Source organism: Ursus americanus, chromosome X, assembly GCF_024610735.1.
Source record: "Ursus americanus isolate L20-20 chromosome X, mUrsAme1.1.p, whole genome shotgun sequence".
Classification (NCBI taxonomy): Eukaryota; Metazoa; Chordata; class Mammalia; order Carnivora; family Ursidae; genus Ursus; species Ursus americanus.
In genome coordinates this window covers 79,723,685-79,750,360 of record NC_142164.1, presented here as the reverse complement: position 1 = coordinate 79,750,360, position 26,676 = coordinate 79,723,685, and the positions used below count along the sequence as shown (strand labels likewise).

Below are 26,676 nucleotides of genomic sequence, written 5' to 3'. Positions count from 1 at the left end.
TTTTAAAAATCCAGTTAAGAAATGGGCAGAACATATGAACAGACATTTCTCCAAAAAAGACCTCCAAATGGCTAACAGACATGTGAAAAAATGCTCAATATCACTTGTCATCAGGAAAATACAAATCAAAACCACAATGAGATACCACCTCACACCAGTCAGAATGGCTAACATTAACAACTCAGGAAATGAAAGATGTTGGCCACAATGCAGAGAAGGCGGAACCGTCTTGTACTGCTGGTGGGGATGCAAACTGGTGCAGCCACTCTGGAAAACAGTGTGGAGGTTCCTCAAAAAGTTAAAAATATAACTGCCCTATGACCCAGTAATTTCATTACTAGGTATTTAGCCAAAGGTACAAAAATAGTGAGTCCTAGGGGCACATGCACCCCAATGCGGATAGTGATGCTATAAACAATAGCCAAAACATGGAAAGAGCCTAGAGATGTCCATCAACTGATGAATGGATGAAGAACATGTGATACACACACACACACACACACACACACACACACACACACACACACTGGAATATTACTCAGCCATCAAAAAGGATGAAATCTTGCCATTTGCAACAGTGTGGATGGAACTAGAGGGTATCATGCTAAGCAAAATACGTCAGTCACAGAAAGAAAAATACCATACGATTTCACTTATATGTGGAATTTAAGAAACAAAACAGATGAACATAAGGGAAGGGAAGGAAAAATAAGATAAAAAACAGAGAGGGAGGCAAAGCATAAGCAACTCTAACTATACGGAATAAACTGAGGGTTGCTGGAGGGGAGGTGGGTGGGGGGATGGGGTAAATGGGTGATGGGCACTTGTTGTAACGAGCATTGGGTGTTATATGCAGGTGATGAATCACTAAATTCTACTCCTGAAAGTAATACTACACTATATGTTAACTTGAACATAAATAAAATCTTGAAAGAAAAAAAATAAATAGTGGCTTCAAATCCCAGTTGTGTTGCTTAGTCACTGTGTCATCTTAGGGCAGTTACTTCACCTCTCTGAACCTCAGTCGTCCCTTTTTTAAAGTGCAAACAAATTTACACAAACTTACTTCTGCAAAGCAAACACAAGAATTTACGTAAAGAATCTACTGTAGTGGGGCGCCTCGGTGGCACAGCGGTTAAGCGTCTGCCTTCAGCTCAGGGCGTGATCCCGGCGTTATGGGTTCGAGCCCCACATCAGGCTCCTCTGCTATGAGCCTGCTTCTTCCTCTCCCACTCCCCCTGCTTGTGTTCCCTCTCTCGCTGGCTGTCTCTATCTCTGTCGAATAAATAAATAAAATCTTAAAAAAAAAAAAAAGAATCTACTGTAGTGCCTGGCATGCAATAAGCCCTCAAGAAATGATAGCACTTATTATTACAATACCAACTGTGTCATATGGGGAAATAGCCCTCTTTGAGCCTCAATTTTCTCATTTTCTGAAAATCCAGTGTAATTCATGTGTGTCTTATTAGCACAGTGCTGGGGACACAGTAGGCATTCAGTAAAACAAATGGCTACCAGTGTAGTATGGTACCATCACCATAGCCCTTGGTGACAGTCAAAATTGTATTCAAATGCTGGCTTCAAACACTCGAGAAAGTTATTCAACCTCTTGGAGCCTCAGTATTCTTATTGGCCAAATGGAGATAGTATTCCTCAGTTTGCCCAAGAGGCAGAGTTGTGAGAGCTGCAGATAATCTATGTCAATCGCCTGGCACATAGGAGATACTCAATACAGGAAGGTTGAATCCAAGATTGCAGAGCCCTGAATCCCAGTCTTTTTACAAGCTGCTATAAAGCCTACGTGTGGATACATTCTCTTTTCTTGAGGGAGAATGAGATGTAAGAAATCACTATTTTAATTGAGAGCTAGAATCAGTTTCACAGCTACGAAGAATTTATTCTAAAGGAGAGAGACTCGTAGTAGAGAATGATGACGGGTGTGATTTATTACGTGCCTACTGTGTGCCAAGTACTCTCTATATAGTAATTCTAATTATCCCTCCGATCCTGCCAGACAGTCATTACCATCACCATTTTTACAGTTAAGAACTGTAAAGCTCAGAGACATTAAAAGGTCACAGAGCTAGAAAGCAGCAGGTATATCTGACAGCATAAGCCCAGGCTCTTTCAACTGTACAAAGATGTCTATAAAGTGAGCACTCCCACAATAAAGATAAAGAAAACAGGCTGTGCTGGTTCTAATGGAACCGGAATGGCAAGCACAAATCAGACAAGTGAGATAATTAGTAATAATTTATGGCACCTCTAGTATGTGCCACACATTATACAAGAAATTTTTCATATGCAGAATCTTTGCTAACCTTCCCAATGTTGATAGGTGTTGTTATTCCTGTTTGACAGATGAGGAAACTGATGCTCAGAGAGTCAGCAGATGTACCCATGGTTTCAGTGGTGGTAAGTGAAAGATATGTGATGGAGGCCATGCTGCCTCCAATTACGGGACAATCAAAATGGCATTGGAATTGTTAACAAATCTATAAATCAGCATATTAGAATTTTACAGTCTATTATGGGCCTGGCTCAGCTTCGGGTTATCTGAAACCTAATAAACCTGTAAATGAGACTCAAGTTTTGTCTCCATTTGTCTACACTTGAACACTAAATAATGGTTACTCTTTTTAGTCTTTTCTTCATTATGATCAGTGTTAGTTAAGTACTGTGTTTGTCTAATTCCACCCACAGCAACATGCTTCTAGAGACCAAAATTTGCTTAACCCACAAACCTGGGTTCTGATTGGAACCTATTCCATGTCCTATTTACAGAGATTTTTTCCATTGTGGATTTTCTGATGTCCCACAAGATGAGATTTCCAACTGAAGGCCTTTCCACACTCATTGCATTCATAGGAGTTCTCTTCACTGTGAATTCGAAGATGGTGAATAAGGTGAGATATCTGCACAAAGGCTTTATCACATGTGGTTGCAGTCATAGGACTTTTCCCCATTATGGAATTCTAATGGTCATTAAGAGCAGATCTCCACCTTAATCTTTTTTTCCACATGGGCTACACAAATAGGGCTTTACACCACTACAAATTCTGTTTTGTTCAATAAAGGTATGAACTCTGGCCAAAAGCTTTTCCATATTCTTTACGCTCATATGGTATTTCTCTACTATGACTTTCCTGATGCTGAATAAGATGTGAGCTCCAAATAAATGCTATTCCACAGACTACACTTACAAGGATTTCCTCACTCTGAATTTCCTATTAAGAGATGACGTCTGACTGAAGGCTTTCTCATATTCATTACACTATAAGGTTTTCCCCTTGTATGAGAGCTCTGACGTCTAACAAGATGTGAACTATTGCTGAAAGTTTACCACATTCATTGCATTCGGAAGGTTTCTCTGTATTCAGACCCTCTATGTGTCTTCTATACTCTGCATTGGGCTCAAAACTAGGATTATATGAATCATAAAATGGGGCTTTATCACAAATAGGATCTTCCTCTGATGACACAGAGTTTGCCCTCACATCAGAGCTCCTGTCACATTCAAGCAATTCATAGTTCATCTCCCTTGTGGGGCTTAGTCCATCGGCCATCATTCTGAAACTGTAATCTCTGGAAGGAATAGGCCCCAGTCTTTCCCACGCTGAGTTTCCCTGGGATATCTCTGAACTGACTCACTTCTTCAAAGGCAAAGCCCTGAAGAAGGGTCCATGGAAATCTGGCCAACAAAATCCACTTGGGTTTAGCCTCTTCAGGTACTTTTTGGTTATTTTTTAAAAAAGGATTTTTATTTATTTATTTGAGAGAGAGTGAGAGCGAGAGAGATCACAGAGGGAGAGGGAGAAAGAGACTCACCGCCGAGGAGAGAGCCCAATACGGGGCTCGACCCCAGGACCCTGAGATCATGACCTGAGCTGAAGGCAGACACTTAACCTACTGAGCCACCCAGCAGGCCCAGGTACTTTTTGGTTAAAAAGAAGATTCTATTGTGTCCATTGGGGTTTGTCAACTGAAAAGATAAAAATAAAATTAAAAAGTATCAACTGTTTTTTATGTTGACAATAAATCAATTGCCAGTCTGAAATTACGGGAAAGGGATTTACTAATTCAAACAAATGCCCATTTGCCATCATATTAAAGGACAGGATGAGCAAGTTGAAAAACAGGATTCCACCCCTGCCACCACACTGGGCGTGTGGGTGTGCATGCCTGCCTGTCCGCAAGCACACACGTGCGCGTGCACGCGAGCACACACACACACACACACACACACACACACACTAGATACGTTGTTTTAAAATTCATGGGATAGGCTGGTGATGGGTAGTAAGGAGGGCACGTATTGCATGGTGCACTGGGTGTTATACGCAACCAATGAATCATCGAACTTTACATCAAAAACCAGGGATGTACTGTATGGTGACTAATATAATATAATAAAAAAACATTAAAAAATAAAATAAAATTCCCCAAATACTATCATATATTTTACAGTGAGCCAGGAAGAAGGATTCCATTTCATAAATCAGGAATCAGACTAAAAACAGAATAAAGGTCACACTCACAACAGCTAGTAATAACAAATCTTGGAACAGATATCACATTTGACAACTGTTACCTTTTTTCACAACATGCACACCAATTTGTATTTGAATTTGTATAGAACTTTCTACTATATCTATAACACTTGGAAAACTATGTAGAAGATTTGAAGCCCGTGAGAATTTTAAAAAGAGAGAGAGGGAGAAGACAAAGCAAGAGTATCTGCGTTTCTGCAATGCAGCAAGAATAAAGAAGTAAAACTGAATCCTACTCAGCCTTGAGAGTGCATTCCAGCCTGTTAGAGAGAAGGGAGTTAATACTTTGGGTGAAAGAAATGATGGAGCCTGGGCAGAGTGTCCTGTACAGTCCAGAGAACAGAATTTTCCTGGGTAAGCTTATAGCCTTACAGTCTTGGTTTAGAAAGAAGACTTAGACGAACATCTCAGATCATGCATAGTATGTTTCCTCTTAGACATCTCAAACTATGTATTGAAGTTAACCCAAAAGCTTTTACCCATCTAGTGCATCTAAGTTACTCTGAGTATCCAGAGTTAGACGGTATGGGGAGGAAGGAGGAAATAATAAATGGAGTTACAAGTATGGATCAGTCAGGGTCACAGCAGGAAACAGATAACACTCAAATTGGGTAATTTCAGGAGAGTTTAATAAAGGAACTAATGAGGTGTGGGCAGGGGTATAAGAAAAACAAAAAGGATAATCGGCATTCCCAGGCTAGTAACTGAAGGGTGATTTAGCAACTCCAGGCCCAAAGGAGTGAGGGGAAAGAACTTTAATATATATCCCAAGCTCAAGAGAGCTAAGTATTAGAGGGACACTATACAGAAGTTGACACCCTCATTTGAGGGAAGTAGCCAGCCGAGGACGAGCCTACAGAGAGGGAGCTCAGTGGCATAAATGTCACAACACCACTCTCCTACCCTTTGACCTGACAGGGCTTCCCACTGGACAAGCTCAATCAGAAGCCAGAAGGCAAAGTCAACTCCTGGGGCAAACAGCAAGGTGCAGAAGATTGGGAAATGGATCTGGAGAAGCAAATGAAAGACATACAACAGAGGATGTTTAGATAGTTGGGTAAATTTACCTAGTCTCCTCCAGGTAAGAATTGGACCATATAACTGTGTGATTTAACCTTTTTCACCATCTCCAAAATCAATCAATAATCTGCTTCTGTGAACCTTTGACAACATTTAAAACAAGATTCTCAGAGTAGAGCTTAAATACCAAAAGTTAAGGAGGAAGGAAGTAGGAACTGGGAAAACATTCCATTTATTATAGTGGAACAATATAAAATATTAAGAAATAAGTCAAGCAGAGAAATACCAATTATCATATGATTTCTCTCATCTTTGGAACATAAGAACTAGGAAGATCGGTAGGGGAAGAAAGGGATAAAGAAAGGGGGGTAATCAGAAGGGGGAATGAAGCATGAGAGACTATGGACTCTGAGAAACAAACTGAGGGCTTCAGAGGGGAGGTGGGTGGGGGATTGGGATAGGCCGGCGATGGGTATTAAGGAGGGCACGTATTGCATGGGGCACTGGGTGTTATACGCAACTAATGAATCATCGAACTTTACATCAAAAACCAGGGATGTACTGCATGGTGACTAACATAACATAATAAAAAAAAATTAAAAAAAAAAAGAAATAAATTTGACAAGAAAAGCAGAATCGTATGAAGAAAACCATAAAATCTCTTGGAAAGACAGAAAACAAAATCTGAGCAATTAGAAAGATAAACTATGTTCTTGGATGAGGAGATTTCATTAATATCATAAAATTAGAATATAATTAATTCAATACTAACTAGAATGCACAGGATTTCTTAATTGGGAATTGTATAAAATAATCTAAAGTTTATTTGGGTAGTAAGGAGGGCACATATTGCATGGTGCACTGGGTGTTATACACAACTAATGAATCATCGAGCCTTACATCGAAAACCGGGGATGTACTGTATGGTGACTAACATAATATAATAAAAAATCATTATAAAAAAAATAAATAAAAATAAAAAATAAAAAATAAATAAAGTTTATTTGGAAAAATAAATGACCAAGAGTAGGCAAGGTTATTATGAAAAGGAATAGTGAGGGGACCTGCCTTAGTGGATACCAATATGCTATAATGCCAATATAATTACGTATATGTATATATAACTTAACATAAAATGAAGGTGGTGATTAAATTTACGTATAATTGACTGTTAATAACATTGAACTGCCATCGTATAGCACGTACACTACAGTACATCACAGAATCCAGATGAATTCGAGTTAAATATAGGAACAAAGAATACAAATGTTGCAAGAAAAGCTAGGAAGCTAGATGTACAATATAGGAGTCAGAGAAATCATCTCTGAAGGTTAAAAAAAATTAAAGACTGACATTTGACTATATACAAATGAAAATTTTTTGAATGACAAAAGATAGCATTAATAGACCAACAACCAACAAATCAGGAAATATATTTTAATAAAGATGACAAGGGTTTACTATCCAAACCATATAGAAAGTAGTCTGACAAACTGACTAGAAAAAAGACCACTTAACCTGAAAAAAATGGGAAAAGGATAAGAATCAGGAATTCACAGAGTAGCCAATCTAAATTGCCAATAAATTAATAAATATGGGCAGAGGGAGCTAAAATTCTATGGTAGTGAGATAAATGCAAATTAGAGAAATAATGAGATTATTAGTTCGCATACATGAGATTGTTAAACATTGAGAGTTAAAATTCTAATTACCAGTAAGGATGCAGGGAAGAGGTTATTCATACACATTGGTGGGAAAAATCTCATGTCTTAAGACTTTTGGAACTTAAGGGCCAAAACTTGTAAAACCATGTATTAAAACTACACACACACACACACACACACACACACACACACCCCTTGTACTTAGTAATCCAACTCCTAGATCTCTATAATATATAAGCACAATATATAAGGACTCTCTATAAATACAAGCACAAGTATATAAAGTCATACATGTGAGGATGTTTATAGTAGTACTGGAAACAAAATTAAAGGCTCATCAAAACAAGAAAGGTAAATAAACTATAATATACCTACACCACAAAGAAATAGCAGGGAGATCGGTAGGAGAAGGAAGGGAAGAATGAAGGAGGGGTAAACAGAAGGGGGAATGAACCACGAGAGACTATGGACTCTGGGAAACAAACTGAGGGCTTCAGAGGGGAGGGGGGTGGGGGATTGGGATAGGCCAGTGATGGGTATTAAGCAGGGCACGTATTGCATGGAGCACTGGGTGTTATACGCAAACAATGAATCATGGAACACTACATCAGAAACTAATGATGTACTTACTGTATGGTGACTAACATAACATAATAAAAAAATTAAAAAAAAACACAATGAATTAGAACTATACAAGTTAACTTGGAGACATTTACAGAAGGTTATCATTACATATAACATACAAGATATGGAAAAGTAGGATTAATAGGATACCATTTTGGTAGCAACGACAAAAAATCTACGTATGTGTTTATATACGCATGCATGTGTATATCTATTGTAATGGATTATAAGAATGCAGAAAAATGTAGAAGGATACATACTAGACTGTTAAAATGGGTTAATGAGGGGCTTCTTTTTAGAAAGGAAGGAGGTGGAAATTCAAGCCCAAAGTAGGGAAAATAGTAGACTGCACTAAAAAAGGGGGCATTTATATATACCCACATTTATGTTGTCATGTGTGGATATGTGGTTAAATTACAAATAATTAAAAAAATTAAAGCAGAAATATGACAGCATGATTTCAAAATAAAATGTTCAGCAATCTTGGCAATTAAAGGTATGATTCTGCACATTAAAAACTCAGTAGATGCATCGAGCCTTACATCGGAAACCGGGGATGTACTGTATGGTGACTAACATAATATAATAAAAAATCATTAAAAAAAAAGCAGGCATAAATGATTGGTAAACAAATGGGCAGGGCTCTGTTCCAATAAAACTTTATTTACAAACAAAAAAAAAAAAACCAAACCAAAACAAAAGAAAACCTCAGTAGATGGGGTGCCTAGGTGGCTCAGTCGGTTAAGCATCTGACTCTCGGTTTCGGCTCAGGTTCATGATTTCATGGGTCCTAGCATCGAGCCCCACATTGGGCTCTGTGCTCAGTGGGGACTCAGCTTGAAACTCTCTCTCTCTTTCTCCCTCTGCCCCTCAGCCCCCACCCCCACCCCCGGTTCTCGTGTGTGCACGTGCTCTCTCTCAAATAAATAAATCTTCATTAAAAACTCAATAGATGGAACAGAGGGAACACTTTCTAACTCATTCTATGAGGCCAGCATTACCCTATTACCAAATTAGATAAAGACACTACAAGAATGGAAAATTACAGACCGATATATCTCCTGACATAGATGCAAAAATATTCAACAAATTTTTACCAAATAAAATCCAACGATGTATGAAAAGAATTATATACCACAGCCAAGTGGGATTTCCTCCAGGTATGTAAATCTGGTTCAACATGCAAAAACCAATTAAGGTAACCCATCCCATCAGCATATGATCATACGGTCATATCGTTCAATGCATAAAAAAACATTTGACAAAAATGCAAAAGCAATTCATTATAAAAGTCTCAGCAAAGTAGGAATATTGGGGAAATTCCTCAGCTTAATAAAGAACATCTATAAAAATGTACATAAAACATCACACTTGTTAGTGATTAACTAGATGCTTTTCTGCTAACATCGGGAACAAGGAAAGGATGTCCCTTCTCATCAATCCTATTCAACAGCAACGTCCTAGCTAATGTAAGAAGACAACACAAGGCAAGAAAAGGGATACAGACTGGGGCACTTCTGGTGTCCTTTCTCCTATGACCCACATGTGAAAGGTGCAATCTCTAAAATGGAGTGAGGTAGAGGCAGACCGGCACCCCCTTCTTGCCTCTGGGGCCACCGGCCTCATGATCAGATGTGGCCCAGAACTTGAAAGACACAGAGGGATGGTGGCCCTCCAGGCCCAGGGACACGAGCAAGGTGCTAAAGTTGCTGCTGGGGGTCGGCACCATGGCCTACAGCATCCATGAGTCTGTCTCACCATAGAAAGTGGGCACAGAGCCATTTTCTTTAATCGGATGAGGGCCTTCACTTCAGGATCCCCTGGTTCCAGTACCCCATCATCTAGGACATTCAGGCCAGACCCTAAAAAATTTCCTCTCCTACAGGCACCAAAGACCTGCAGATGCTGTCTCAACCCAACGCCGTGGAACCTCCCAGCATGTACCAGTGCCTAGGGCTAGACTAGGAGGAATGAGGACTGCCATCAACTGTCAAGGAGGTGCTCAAGGGTGGCGTGGCCAAGTTCAGCACCTCGCAGCCGATTACACAGCAGGCCCAGATATCCTTGTTGATCTCGTGGGAGCTGACACAGAGGGCCAAGGAATTCAGCCTTATCCTGGATGATGTAGTCATCACAGAGCTGAGCTTTAGCTGAGAGAGTACACAGCTGCTACGGAAGCCAAACAAGTAGCTCATCAGGAAGTCCAGGGAGCCCAGTTTTAGGTGGAAAAAGCAAAGCAGGAATAGCAGCAGAAGACTGTGTAGGCTGAAGGTGAGGCTGAGGCCGCCACGATGCTTGGAGAAGCCCTGACTGAGAATCCTGGCTACATCAAACTGGGCAAGATCCAGGCAGCCCAGAACATCTCCAAGACAACTGCCACATCACAGAACTGTATCTCACTGCTGAAAACCTTGTGCTCAATGTACAGGATGAGATTTTCACTTTGAAAACTGACAGCCTTGTCAAGGGTAAGAAATGAGCCTAGTGATGGAGAACTCCCCACCCCCAGAGAAAAAGTGAATCTGCTTTTCCCCTGGTTTTTGAGGAGCCAGTGTGGGGTCCAACAGACCCCATCCTGCCCCTGGTACCATGTCATAGTCCCCTCTGTGTCTGTTCTCCCCGCCCTTCCTGGATGAACACAGACTGGCCAATTTTCAAGGAAACGACTTTCCTCTTCCCGTGTTGGCCAGGGGTGTTGGGCCAGTATGATTTCTGAGTGATTTCGTACAGTACTGGTTCCTCCTTCCAGGTTGGGGGGTAATAACCACCATCCCAGGAATTCTCAATAAAAAGAAATAATAAAAGGTATAAGGATTGGGAAGGAAGAAATAAAACTGTCATTGTTTGCAGATGACATGACTGTTGTCTGTGTAGAAAATTCCAAAGGGTTCTGCCCCAAGATAGCAATGTAGGAAGATCCTGAACTTACCTCCTTCATGGACATAGCAAATCTATACCCACTTATACAGCAATTCCTCCTGAAGAAGAACAGAGAGCTGACTGAACAGCTTCTGCACAACAAAAGATAGGGAGACCACACAGAGAACATTGAGATGGAGACACAAGTAAGGGAATCCCACCCCCAATGCTGCAAACTGCAGTGGGGAGAGAGAGAGTACTGAGGGACCATGAGCAGATTCATCTGCCCCGGGCAGAGGAAAAAAAGCTGTGGCTTAAAAGAGCAACTAGAATATAAAGGACTCCGCCTCAGAACTCCACCGAATGGCAGGGGAGCTACTAGAACTCTCTCTGGGTCACAGGGCCTGCCAAGTGCCATGGTTTACTTTGCCCCACCACCTTGATAGCCTGGATGGGAGCAGGGGCCAGGCGCCATAACTGGCCTACCACCTCAGTGAGCCCCAGGCCCCAGTCCAAGAAGTCCCACCAAGACAGCCCCAGTGCACTGCACAGTGGGGCACACCTGGTCAACACTCACTACAACTCCAGCTGACATAAGGGCAAAGTACCCCAGAACTCTCTAGGCCCACACCACTTCAGCCCCAGATGACTTGCTAGGGCACTCCTGGCACAGAGCACTCTGTGACCTCCTGGCTCATGTCTGCTTTGGCTCTAGTGATACCACCAGGACACACCAGCTCATGCCCCACCTCGGTTTCCGCCATGGAGTGAGGGAATCCACTGTGCTGAGCACCGGCAGACCACCACCTGCTCCCACTTTAGCTTCAACTGCCCTACCAGGACACCCTGTGCATAGAGAGCCCCAGAACTACCCCAGCCCATGCCCAATCCAGCTTGAGCATTCCCACAAGGACAGCCCCAGCACAGAGTGCCCTAGGATCCCAGCACACAGCAGCCACAGCTCCAGCTATCCAGCCAAAGTCACCAGGCACACATGGTCTACACAGGGGATGACCGTACACAAGACCATTCTTGCAAGGTTAGGAGAAGTAGCTGTTCCACCTAATTCATAGAAACAAACACAGAAAGTCAAACCAAATGAGGAGACAAAGAAATATGATCCAAAAGAAAGAACAAGATAAAACCTCAGAAAAAGAACTAAATGAAACAGAGATAACCAATCTACCTGATAACGAGTTCAAAGTCATGGTCATAAAGATGTTCACCAGGCTAGGGTGGATGAACTTAGTGAGAACTTCAACAAAGAGACAGAAAATATATTGGGGTGCCTGGGTGGCTCAGTCGGTTAAGCGTCTGCCTTTGTCTCAGGTCATGATCCCAGGGTCCTGGGATGGAGCCCCACATCAGGCTCCCTGCTCAGTGGGGAGACTGCTTCCTGCTCTCCCTCTCCCTCTGCCACTCCCCCTGCTTGTGCTCTCCCTCTATCAAATAAATAAATAAAATATTTTTAAAAAGAGATAGCAAATTAAAAAAAAAAAGAACCAATCAGGGTTGAAAAATACAATAACCAAAAGGAAAAATGCACTAGAGAGAATCAACAGTAGATTAGAGGATGCAGAAGAACAGATCAGCAATCTGGAAGTGTGATGGAAAGCACCCAAGCTGAACAGCAAAAGAAAAAAAAAAAGAACTTAAGAAAATGAGGATAGGTAAGGGATCTCTCAGACAGCATCAAATGAACAAATATTTGCATTTTAGCAATCCCAGAAGGAGAAGAGAGATAGAAAGGGATAAAAGACTAATTTGAAGAAATAACAGCTGAAACATTCCCTACCCTGGGGAGAGAAAGAAACATCCAGCTTCAAAAAGCACAGAGAGTTCCAAACAAGATGAGCCCAAGGAGGTCCACACCACAAAACATAATAATTAAAATGCCAATGATTAAAGATGAAGAGACAATTTTCAAAACAGCAAGAGAGGGGTGCCTGGGTGGCGCAGTCGGTTAAGTATCCAACTCTTGATTTCAGCTCAGGTCATGATCTCAGGGTTGTGAGATTGAGCCCCGTGCTGGGCATGGAGCCTGCTTAAGATTCTCTCTCTCCCTCTCCTTCTTCTCCCCTGCTCCCCTCTTCTCTAAAACAAAAACAAACAAACAAACCAAAAACACCCAAACCTAAAACCAAAAAGAGCAAGAGAGAAAACACTAGGAATGGACAAGGGAAACCCCATAAGGCTTCCAGCTGATTTTTCAGCACAAATTTTGCAGGCCAAAGAGAAGTGGCATAATATATTCAAAGTGCTGAAACCAAAAAACTTACAACCAACAGTATGCCAGCTGGCAAGGTTATCATTTAGAAATCAAGTAAAGTGTGTCCTAGGCAATTAAAAGTTAAAGGAGTTCATCACCACTAAACTGGCCTTAGGAGACATAGTGAAGGGAGTTCCGTAAGTGGAAAAGAAAGGGCCATAATTAGAAGTAAGAAAATTATGAAATGAATAAATTACGTGAGTAAAAATAACACACAGTAAAGGTAGCAGAGCACTCACTTAGAAAGCTACTATAAAGGTTAAAAGACAAAGTAGTAAAGTCAATTATACCTGAAAAATTAGTTGAAAGGACTCACAAAATAAAAAGACGTAAAATGTGACCACATATACGTAAAACGTGGAAGGGGGAGCAAAAATGAAGTTCTTTAAGAATGTGTCCAAACTCCTGTGACCATCACCATAACATAGACTGCTATATATTTAGGAGGTTCTATATGAACCTCAGGCTAACCAAACACCAAAAACCTATAATAGGTACACAACATATAAAGAAAGCCAAGCATAACACTGAAGAAAGTCATCAATCAAATGAAAGTGAGCAAGAGAAAAGGAAAGGAACAGAGAAGAGCTATGAAAACCAGAAAACAATTTTTTAAATGGCAGTAAATACATACCTATCAAGAATTACTTTAAATACAAATGGTCTAATTGCTCCAATCAAAAGACATAGGATGGAGGAATGGATTAAAAAAAGCAAGACCCACTATATGTTGCCTACAAGAGACTCACGTGAGACCTAAAGGCACATACAGCCTGAAACTGAAGGGATAGAAAAAGATATTCTATACAAATGGAAATGGAAAAAAAGAAAGCCAAGGTAGCAATAGTTACACCAGACAAAGTGGACTATAAAACAACGACTGTAACAAGAGACAAAGTAGGACATTACATAATGATAAAGGGAACAATCCAACAAGACGAGGTAACAATTCTAAGTGTCTATGCTCCCAACATCGGAGCACCTAAATACGTAAAGAGCATATTAAATATTAACAGATATAAAATCATTAACAGATATGAAGGGAGAAATTGGCAGGAATACAATAATAATAGAGGATTTGACACCCTGCTTACATCAATGGACAGATCATCCAGGCATAAAATCCATAAGGAAACAGTGTCTTTGAACCACCCAATAGACCAGGTGGACTCAAAAGATATATACAGAACCCTCTATCCACAAACAACAGAATACACATTCTTTTCAAGGGCACATCCATCATTTTCCAGAACAGATCACACATTAGGCCACAAAACATGTCTCAACTAAATCCAAGAAGATTGAAATCCTATCAAGCATCTTTTCCAACCACAGCAGTATGAAACTAGAAATCAATTATAAGAAAATTCCAGGAAAAACATAAACATGTGGAGGCTAAACAACATGCTACTAAACAACCAATGGGTCAACAAAGAAATCAAAGAGGAAATAAAAGAAATACACGGATACAGATGAAAATGAAAACACAATCATTGGGACACGGTGACAGCATTTCCAAGAGGGAAATTTAGAGTGATACAGGCCGACCTCAAGAAACAAGAAAAATCTCAAATAAACCATCAAACCTTATGCCTAAAGGAACTAGAAAAAGAACAAACAAACTCAAAGTGAAGAGAAGGAAGGAAATAATAAGATCAGGGGTGAAATCAAGACTAAAAAACAATAAAAAGAGCAAAGAAACCAAAAGCTGGTTCTTTGAAGAGATAACCAAAATTGATAAGCCTTTAGCCAAACTCATCAAGAAAACAAAGAGAAGACCCAAGTAAGTAAGCAGATGCATAGATCAATGGAACAGAATAGAGACCCAGAAATGGACCCACAACTCTGTGGTCAACTAAACTTCCACAAAGCAGGAAAGAATACCCAATAGGAAAAAGACCATCTCTTCAACAAATGGTGTTGGGAAAACTGGACAGCGACATGCAGAAGAAAGAAACCAGACCACTTTCTTGTGCCATACACAAAAATAAATTCAAAATGGATGACAGACCTAAATGTAAGACAGGAAGCCATCAAAATCCTAGAGGAGAACACAGGCAGCAACCTCCTCGACCTCAGCCGCAGTAACTTCTTACCAGACAGGTCTCTGGAGGCAAGGGAAACAAAAACAAAAATGAACTATTGGGACCTCATCAGGACAAAAAGCTTCTGCACAGCAAAGGAAATAAATCAACAAAGCTAAAATGCAACTGACGGAATGGGAGAAGATATTTTCAAATGACATATCAAATAAAGGGCTAGTATCCAGAATCAATAAAGAACTTAACCTCAACACCCAAACAACAAACAATCCAATTAGGAAATGGGCAGAAAACATGAACAGACATTTCTCCAAAGAACACATACGAATGGCCAACAGACTCGCGAAAAAGTGCTCGACATCTCTCATATTCAGGGCAATACAACTCAAAAGCACAATGAGATACCACATCACGCTGGTCAGAATGGCTAAAATGAACAACTCGGGAAACAACAGATGTTGGCGAGGATGTAGAGAAAGGGGAACCCTCTTGCACTGTTGGTGGGAATGCAAACTGGTACAACCACTCTGGAAAACAGTATGGAGGTTCCTCAAAAAGTTAAAAATACAACTACCCGGTGACCCAGCAATTGCACTATGAGGTATTTATCCAAGAGATACAACAGTGCTAATTCGAAGGGGCCCGTGCACCCCAATGTTTATAGCAGCACTATCAACAATGGCCAAATTGTGGAAAGAGCCCAAGTGTTCATAGCCTGATGAATGAATAAAGAAGAAGTGGTATATATAAATATATAATCAAATATTACTCAGCCATCAAAAAGAATGAAATCTGCCATTTGCAATGTCGTGGATGGAATTAGAGGGTAGTATGCTAAGCAAAATAAGTCCGTCAGAGAAAGACAAATATCATATGACTTGACTCATATGTGGAATTTAAGAAGCAAAATAGATGAACATATGCAAAGGGAAGGAAAAGTAAAAAGAGACAAAAGCTGAGACGGAGGCAAACCATAAGAGACTTTACAGTTAAGAGAACAAAGTAAGGGTTGCTGGAGGGGAGGTAGGTGGGGGGATGGGCTAAGTGGGTGATGGGTATTAAAGAGGGCACTTGCTGGAATGAGCACTGGGTGTATATGTAAGTGATGAATCACTTCATTCTACTCCTGAAACCAACACTACACTATATGTTAACTAACTTGAATTTAAATAAAATTTTTTTAAAAAATGAAAGAGAAGTAACAACTGATGTAGTACAGAAATACAAGGGATTTTAACAGACTACTATGAAAATTTACACGCCAACAAATTGGACAGCCTAAAACAAATGGAGAAATTCCTAGAAATGTATCATCTTCCAAAACTGAATGAAGAAATAGAAAATATGTACAGATCACTTACTAGTAAGGAAATTGAATTGGTAATCAATAAACTCTCAAAAACAAAACACAAACAAAACACAAACAAACTCTCAACAACCAAAAGTCCAGGACTGGACGGATTCACAGGTAAATTCTGCTAAACAGATAAAGAAGAGTTGATACCTATTTTTCTCATAGTCTTCCAAAAAATAGAAGAGGAAGGACAGCTTTCAAATACATTCTATAAGGCCAGTACCACCCTCATTCTAGACCAGACAAAGACACTACAAAAACACCACCACCACCACCACTACAGGTCATACCCTTGATGAACACGGATGCAAATTCCTCAAGCATATATTAACAAACTGCTCTCAACAATACATTAAAAGTATAATTCACCACAGTCAAGTGGGATTTATTCCAGGGATGCAAGTGTGTCTCCATATTCACAAAATCAATCAATATGATCCACCACATTAACAAAATGAGGGATAGAAATCATATGATCATCTCAATAGGTGCAGAAAAAGCATTTGGCAAAATTCAAAATCTGTTTATGATAAAAACCCTCAACAAAGCAGGTTTAGAGGGAACATACCTCACCATGATAAAGGCTGTATAACGCAAACCCACAGCTAACATCATACTCAATGGTGAAAACCTGAGAGCTTCTCCTCTAAGATCAGGAACAAGACAAGGACGTCCACTCTCACCACTTTTACACCACAGAATGCTGGAAGTCCTGGCTACAGCAATCGGACAACAAAAAGAAATAAGAGGCACCCAAATTGGTAATGAAGAAGAAATCTGACACTCTTTGCAGATGACACGATACTAAGCAAGCTCTAAAGACGTCACCAAAAAACTATTAGAAGTAATAGATGAATCCAGTAAAGTCACAGGATACAAAATTCATATACAGAAATCTGCTGCGTTTCTACACACTAATAATGAAGTAGCATGAAGAGAAATTAAGCAAACAACCCCATTTACAATTGAACCAAATATAAAATACCCAGGCATAAACTCAACCAAGGATGTGAAAGTTCAGTACCCTGAAAACAATAAAACACTGATGATAGAAATTGGAGACAACACAAACAACTGGAAATGTATACCAGGCTTATGGATTGGAAGAATTAATATTCTTAAAATGTCCATACTACCCAGGCAATCTACGGATTCAGTGCAATGCCTATCAGAATACCAACAGCATTCTTCACAGAATGGCAACAAATAATCCTAAAACTTGTATGGAACCACAAAGGACCCCAAATAGCGAAGGCCATCTTGAAAAAGAAGAACAAAACTGGAGGTAACACAACCCTAGATTTCAAGATATGCTACAAAGCTGTAGTAATCAAAACAGCATGGCACTGGCACAAAAAGAGACACACAGATCGAGAGAACAAAACAGAGAGCCCCGAAATTAACCCACACTTAATATGGTCAGTTAATCTATGACAAAGGAGGCAAGGATATACAATGGGGGCAGAGAGAGTTTCTTTAATAAATGGTGTTGGGAGAACAAGACAGCTACATGCAAAAGAATGAAACTGGACCACTTTCTTACACTGTCCACAAAATTAAAGTCAGAATGGATTAAAGACCTAAATATGACACCTGAAACCATAAAGCTCCTAGAAGAAAACATAGGCGGGGCACCTGGGTGGCACAGCGGTTAAGCATCTGCTCAGGGCGTGATCCCGGTGTTATGGGATCGAGCCCCACATCAGGCTCCTCCGCTATGAGCCTACTTCTTCCTCTCCCACCCCCCCTGCTTGTGTTCCCTCCCTCTCTCGCTGGCTGTCTCTGTCCCTGTCGAATAAATAAATAAAATCTTTAAAAAAAAAAAAAAGAAGAAGAAAACATAGGCAGTAATCTCTTTGACGTCAGCCTTACCAACAGTTTTCTAAGTATGTCCCCTCAGGCAGGGGAAACAAAAGCAAAAAGAAACTATTGGCATTCTATCGAAATTAAGAGCTTTTGCACAACAAAGAACACCAACAATAAAAGGAAAAGGCAACCTACTGAATGGGAGAAGATATTTGCAAAGGATATAGGCAATAAGGGGTTAATATCCAAATATATAAAGGATTTCTACAACTCAACACCAAAAATCCCAAATAATCAAATTAAAAAATGGGCAGAGGACCTGAATAAACATCTTTCCAAAGATGACGTACAGGTGGCCAACAGACACATGAAAAGATGCTCAATATCACTAATCATTAGGAAAACACAAATCAAAACCCCAATGAGATATCACCTTAAACCTGTCTAGAATCAAAAGACAAGAGAGATAACAAGTGCTGGGAAGGATGTGGAGAAAACGGAACCCCCATGCACTGCTGATGGGAACGTAAACTGGTACAGCCATTGTGAAAAACAGTATGAAGATTCCACAAAAAATTAAAAATAGAGCCAGAGGGGAGGGGGGTGTGGAAATGGGCAAAATTTTGTCAAGGGGTATGGCAGACACAGACTTCCAGTTATGGAATGAGTAAGTCATGGGAATAAGAGCACAGCATAAGGAACGTAGTCAATGATATTGTAATATTCTTGTATGGTAACAGATGGTAGGTACACTTGTTGTGAGCAGAGCATAATGCATAAACTTCTTGAATCACTATGTTGTACACCTGAAGCTAATGTAACATTGTATGTCAACTATACTGGAAGGAAGGAAGGAAGGAAGGAAGGAAGGAAGGAAGGAAGGAAGGAAGGAAGGAAGGAAGGCAGGCAGACCATATGATCCAATAATTCTACTACTGGGTATTTATCTAACGAAAATGAAAATACTGAATTGAAAAGATATAAGCACCCCTATATTTACTGCAGCATTATTTATAATAGTTAAGATATGGAAGCAACCTAAATGTCCACGGATTGATAAATGGATAAAGAAGATGTGGTGTAGATAGGTAGATAGATATAAATACACACAGGATGGAATATTACTCAGCCATAAAAAGAATCGGATCTTGCCATTTGTCCACATGGATGAACCTAGAGGGCATTATGCTAAGTGAAATAAGTCAGACAGAGAAAGACAAATATGATATTATTTCACTTACATGTGGAATTTAAAAAACAAAACAAATGGGGGCGCCTGGGTGGCACAGCGGTTAAGCGTCTGCCTTCGGCTCAGGGCGTGGTCCCGGTGTTAGGGGATCGAGCCCCACATCAGGCTCCTCTGCTATGAGCCTGCTTCTTCCTCTCCCACTCCCCCTGCTTGTGTTCCCTCTCTCGCTGACTGTCTATATCTCTGTGAAATAAATAAATAAAATCTTAAAAAAAAAATGAACAAAGAAACAAAAAAGCAGAAATATACCCATATATACAGAGAAAAAACTGATGGTTGCTGTGTGGTGAGAAGAGGGAAGATGCCCAAAATGGGTACAGGGCAGTGGAAGGTACAGGCATCCAGTTATGGAGTGAATAAGTCACAGGGATGAAAGGTACAGTATAGGGAATATAGTCAATGGTATTGTAATTGTGTTATCACATGGGGTAAGCATAGAATAACATATAGAGTTGTCAAATCACTATGCTGTACCCCTGAATCTAATGCAACACTGTGTGTCGACTCTTCTTCAATGAAGAAAGAAAATTCCAAAGAACTGACAAAAAAAATAAATAAACTCTTGGAACTAATCAGCAATTATAGCAAGGTTGTAGAACGTAAGGGTAATACACAAAAGTCAATATTTTGCTTATACACCAGCAATGAACAATTGGAACTGGAATTAAAAACACAATGCCATCTACATCAGCAGTCCACCCCCCAAATAAATGCTTATCTAATAAAATATGTACAGGATATATAGGGAAAACTACAAAAGTCTGACAAAGAAAAATAATCTAAATAAATCTTTATTGAGAGATCTTCTGTGTTCATAGATTGGAAGACTCAGTATTGTTAAGATATCAATTCTTCCCAACTGGATCTATAGATTTGATGCAATCCCAATCAAAATTGTAGCAAATTGTTTCATGGATATTGAAAATCTGACTCTAAAGTTTATAGGGAGGGGCACAGGGGTGGCTCAGTCGGTTAAGCATCAGATTCTTGATTTTGGTTCAGGTCATGATCTCAGGGTCATGAGAGTGAGCCCCACTTTGGACTCCACGCTCAGTGGGGAGTCAGCTTGAGAGTCTTTCTCTCCCTCTCCTTCTGCTCCTCCCCAATCTCTCTCTCTCTCTCTCTCTCAAATAAGTAAATCTTTAAAAAAAAATAAAGTTTATAAGGAAAGGCAAAATCCAGAATAACCAACACAATAGTAAAAAAGAACAAAGTTAAGGACCGATACTACCTGACTTCAGGATTTACTCTAAAGCCACCCTAATCAAGACTGTGGTTTTAGTAAAAGAAGAGACAAACAGATCAATGGAATAGAAGACAGCCCAGAAATAGACGCACCCATATAAAGTCAAATAACTGTCAACAAAGGAGCGAAAACAAGTTAATGGAAAAAGAACAGTCTTCAACAAATGGCGCTGTAGGAATTGGATGTCCATATGCAAAAAAAAAGGATCTAGATACAGACCTTGTATCCTTCACAAAAATTAACCCGATATGGATCATAGACCTAACTGTAAAACCAAAACTGGATAGGCTGGGGATGGGTATTAAGGAGGGCACGGATTGCATGGTGCACTGGGTGTTATACACAAGTAATGAATCATGGAACTTTACATCAAAAACCAGGGATGTACTGTATGGTGACTAACATAATATAATAAAAAAAATTATTAAAAAAAAAAAACCAAAACTGGAAAACTTAGATCTAGAGAAAATCTAGATAACCCTGGGTTTGGTGACGATACTTTATTTTATTTTTTTAAAAAAAGATTTATTTATTTATTTATTTATTTGACAGAGACAGTGAGAGAGGGAACACAAGTGGGGGGAGTGAGAGAGGAAGAAGCAGGCTCCTAGCGGAGGAGCCTGATGTGAGGCTCGATCCCTGAACACCGGGATCACGTCCTGAGCCGAAGGCAGACGCTTAACGACTGTGCCACCCAGGCGCCCTGGTGATGACAGCTTAGATACACAAAAATTTGAGAAGTTGGACTTCAGTAAAATTAAAACTTCCGTTTCATGAAGGACCCTGTTAAGACAATGTAAAGACAAGGCACAGAGTGGTAAAAAAATATGCACAAAACGTATCTGACAAAGGAATTATTTCCAAATACACAAAGGCCTTTTAAAACTAAACATTAAGAAAACAAATAATGCAATTTAAAAATGGGGAAATGATCTGAAAATATACCTCACCAAAGAAGACATAGCTAAGGCAAACAAGCGTATGATCATGCAACATCATACATGTCATAAGGGGACTGAAATTTAAAACAACAATCACATACCCCTAAACATCTACTAGAGTGGCTAAAATTAAAGAAACAAACAAACAACAACAAAAACACCAACCTGATCTACGAAATGCTGACGGGGTGCGGAGCAACAGGAACTGTCATTCGTTGCTGGAGGACATGCAAAATGTCACAGCCACTTTGGAAGACGGTTTGGCAGTTCCTTACAAATTTAAACAGAGTTTTATCATACGATTCCTAGATATATGCCAAACTGATTGAAAACTTGTGCCAGAATGAAATCTTGCCATTTGCAATGATGTAGATGGAGCTAGAGTGTATTATGCTCAGCAAAATAAATCAGTCAGAGAAAGACAAATACCATGTGATTTCAGTTGCACGTGGAATTTAAGAAACAAAACAGATGAACATATGGGAAGGGGGGAAACAGGAGGTGGGGGGAAACAAACCATAAGAAACTTAAGGGTAAAGAACAAACTGCAGGTTGATGAAGGGAGCTGGGAGGGGGATGGGTTAAACAGGTGATGGGGATTAAGGAGGGCTCTTGTTAACGATGAGCACCGGGTGTTGTACGTTAAGTGATGAATCACTGAATCCTACTCCTGAAACCATATTACACTGTATGTTAACTAACTTGAATTTAAATAAAAACTTAAAATAAAACAACAAAAAAGAATTCAACCTTTGGAGTCAAACCTAGGTTCCAGGTGCAGGAGGAAATTTTTGAAGGTGATAGATAAGTTTATGGCACTGACTGTAATAATAGTTCCAGAGGTATATACTTACTTCCAAACACATCAAGTTGTATACATTAAATATCTACAGCTCTTTGTATGTCAATCATAACCTCAATAAAGCAGTTTATAAAAAAAGGAAAACTTATGTCAACACAAAAAGCTACACACAAATGTGCAGCTTTCTAACCGTCAAAACTGGTAAGCAATTAAGATGCCCTTCTACAGATGAATGGAAAAACGAAGTGTGCTATTCCATGCCGTGGAATATTATTCGGGGATAAAAAGTCAGAGCTATTAAGACATGGAAAGACATGAAGGAAGCATTAATGCATTTTGGTAAGCAAAAGAAGCCAGTCAGGAAAGGCTACAACTGCCTGATTCCACCTAAATGATAATCTGGAAAAGGCAAAACTGTCAGTGGCTGGCAGTGGTCCAATTTAGTGGTAATTGGTAGCTGAGGGATGACTAGGTGAAGCACAGAGGAATTTTAGGATAATGAAACTATTCTGTGTTGATACTGTAATGGGGGACACATGACTTTATGCATTTTCAAAGCCCATTGAATGTACAACACAAAGATTGAATGTCAATGTAAACTACGGACTTAGTTAATAATAATGTGTTAGTACTGGTTTATTAAGTATAACAAATGTATCACACTAACGGAAGATCTTCATAACAGGGGAAACTGTGATGGGGGCTATAATATGAGAATCCTCTATGCTATCTGCTCAATATTTCTGTAAATTTAAAACTATTCTAAAAAAGTAAGTCTCTTAATTTAAAAAATACTGAGTTGTTTGTCATATTGAGATAATACTCACTTCCATTCCAGACTGTGCTGGTGTGTCCCACCTCACGAGGAAGTAAGCCCAAACCCAAAAAGGCCTAGAAAAAGAAAGGGAATGGAAGATGAATGGAGATTTTCGGTAATACGTTCCCAGAAATCCCTTCAGTTGGGCAGCATCTTTGAAGCGTCAGCCTCCACATTCCTACTCAGCCCGATCTATGACTTGGCCTGGAATAGTTCTCCCAGTCACAGATCTAGTCAACACTGTTGATATTCCCCTGGCTCTGCCAGCTCATGTCCCCCCACTCCACCCCCAAGCCTCACTGTTTTGTCACAGGGCCACAGCTTATGCTGTTGCTGTCACGTGTCATGCTCTTCCTCTCCCACCTTCATCTGCAGAAATCCGACTCATTGCTCAGACCCAGTTGAGATACCATATTCCCTAAACCTTTAAACCATTTCTTGACACAGCATCTGCCACCTTCCTCTGCCTTTCCTTGACATTTCAGGCCTGGGTGATAGCATTTGACACATCAGTTGCTGCTCTCCACACAACCTTTGTTCATCTTTCTCTCCTCCCATTAAGTCATCCAGCCTCTTTTTTTTTTTTTTCCCTGCAGAAGAAGAAACCTCAATAGATGGAATGGACAGCAGTCAGGAAGTAGCTGAAGATCATGATGTTGAACTGAAGACTCTTACAACGTACAACTGAAGAAGAAAATAAAATGAGAAATATAGAACGTGAGAAATATAGAACGTAAGAAATTTAAAGGTGGTTCAGAAGAGGAAAAAATGAAGATGAGACACTTACGATATAAGCAATATTTCCAAAACTGAAGAAACACTTCAGCTTTTGTAGAACAACAACAGCAGCAACAGAAATAACCAAAAGGAATCCCCCAGATAAGCACCAGGGTTAACAAAAAGGGATCCACACCAAAAAGTGCCCTGGAAAATGTACTATTTCATAACTTCCTCACTCACTCGGTCAGGTGCTTTGGTGTTCTTCATCCTGAATTTTCCGTAAATCTGGAACCCATGGCGTTTCCCCTCTTTCTTGCAGGCAGACCAGCTGAGGTTTAGAAACGGGCACTACTGGGTATTTACCCCAAAGATACAGACGTAGTGAAGAGAAGGGCCATATGCACCCCAATGTTCATAGCAGCATTGTCCACAATAGCTAAATCGTGGAAGGAGCCGAGATGCCCTTCAACAGATGACTGGATTAAGAAGATGTGGTCCATATATACAATGGAATGTTACTCAGCTATCAAAAAGAACGAGTTCTCAACATTTGCTGCAACATGGACGGGACTGGAGGAGACAACGCTAAGTGAAATAAGTCAAGCAGAGAAAGACAACTATCATATGGTTTCTCTCATCTATGGAACATAAGAACTAGGAAGATCAGTAGGGGAAGAAAGGGATAAAGAAAGGGGGGTAATCAGCGCTCCCATTTTTAGCAAACTGTTCATACTTTTCCTATTTGCCTCAAGTCCTCTTATAATATATAAAGGAAATAAAAATTACACAGAAAGTTGCTGTTACATGCCTATCCCCATTCCATGAACATGGGGTATAGTCTTTAGCTCCTTTTAAAACACTTTTACAGGGGCACCTGGGTGGCTCAGTCAGTTAAGCATCTGCCTCCGGGTCAGGTCATGATCCTGGGGTCTTGGGATTGAGCCCCGCATCGGGCTCCCTGCTCTGCCGGGAGCCTGCTTCTTCCTCTCCCACTCCCCCTGCTTGTGTTCCCTCCCTCGCTGGCTGTCTCTCTCTCTGTCAAATAAATAAATAAAATCTTAAAAAAAAAAAAAAAGAAAGGGGGGTAATCAGAAGGGGGAATGAAGCATGAGAGACTATGGACTCTGGGAAACAAACTGAGGGCTTCAGAGGGGAGGGGGGCGGGGGAATGGGATAGGCCGGTGATGGGTAGTAAGGAGGGCACGGATTGCATGGTGCCCTGGGTGTTATACGCAACCAATGAATCATCGAACTTTACATCAAAAACCAGGGATGTACTGTATGGTGACTAACACAATATAATAAAGAAATATTATTATATAAAAAAAAAGAAATGGGCAATCCTGTAAGGAGAAAGAAAAGATATGGTTGGTTAGGCTGGGAACAAAGTACTGCCAGCTCAGTCCCAGCCAATGCGTAAGCAGAAACAAGATAGGAAGAAGAGAAAATATCCAAAGAGGAAGACCAAAGGAAAGGCAGAGACCATGTGAGTATGCTTAGGTTCCTACTATGTCTCCAGGCAAGAAGCTTATCACAATAATACTGGAAATACAAAGTAGTAAACAAATGTAATCAAGTATTACAAGTGCTATAATATACGCCAGAGACAAGATATAGACTGGCAAAAATGAGAAAAAAGTCCAGTAGTTCTCAAATGCAAGCCCTTGGACTAGCTGCGTTAGGACTCATGTGGAGCTTCTCAAAACAGTTTTCTGGGCCCATCAGCAGAAATCCTATTTCATAGGTCAAGAGTGGGGGCTGGGAATCTTTATCAGCATTCACAAGTTCACCAGGACCATGCAAAACAAAGACATCTTTCCATTTATTTGTGTCTTCTTCAAGTTTTTCATCAATGTCTTATACTTCCCAGCATACAGCTCTTTCACCTCCTTGGTTACATTCATCCGAAGGATTTTGTTGCTTTTGGTGATATTGTAAATGGGAGTGTTTTCTTAATTTCTTGCTCTGATAGTTCATTGTTATAGTGTATAGAAACATAACTGATCTTTGTATGTTGATTTGGTATCCTACAACTTTGCTGAATTTATTAGTTCTAACAGATTTTTGTCTCTTCAGATGCCTAATGCAGGCTAAGCGGAAGACCTGACCTTAAGGGTAGAGCTGGGAAAGTTAGGACGTTAGATACACAGTCCAGCACTTAACAGGGAAAAACTGAGAGCTGGGTGTTTGTGCCTACTCACTCTACTGAGCCAGAAGGAACAGTCACTGGGAGTGCCTTTCTGCCCATGTATAATCATTACTTATATAATTTTAGGGCTTTAAAAAGAGTTGAGAGATTACATGACATGATAGAGGTATTAGCTAACACTACGACGGCAATCATTTTGATGTAAATAAATGTATAACATCAACACATTGTCCACCTTAAACTTACATCATGTTATATGTCAAATGTATTTCAATAAACTTAAATAAATAAATAAATAAATAAATAAATGTATTTTTTCAAAGCTGAGAGGAGTGTAAGTCTATATTTATGGAGTTTGTTTTATTTTCCATTTCTGGTTCTCTTTGCTTGCTCCTGTGGATTCAAGTTAACATCTGGTGTTATTATCTTACTCCCGTATAGCTTTGCTCTCACCCACATTCTTCGTGTTTTTATTGTCAATTACATTACGTATGTCAATTACATTACATATGCTATTAATCTATAAATAAAATTTTATATAGATTCCTTCATGCAATTCTTTTT

At 39.9% G+C, this 26,676-nt stretch overlaps 1 pseudogene; it reads left to right on the top strand.

The window, feature by feature from the left end:
- The first annotated feature begins 8,971 nt into the window (after window positions 1-8,971).
- LOC123776768 (prohibitin-2 pseudogene) lies at window positions 8,972-10,337 on the top strand (annotated as a pseudogene).
- The last annotated feature ends 16,339 nt before the right edge of the window (window positions 10,338-26,676 follow it).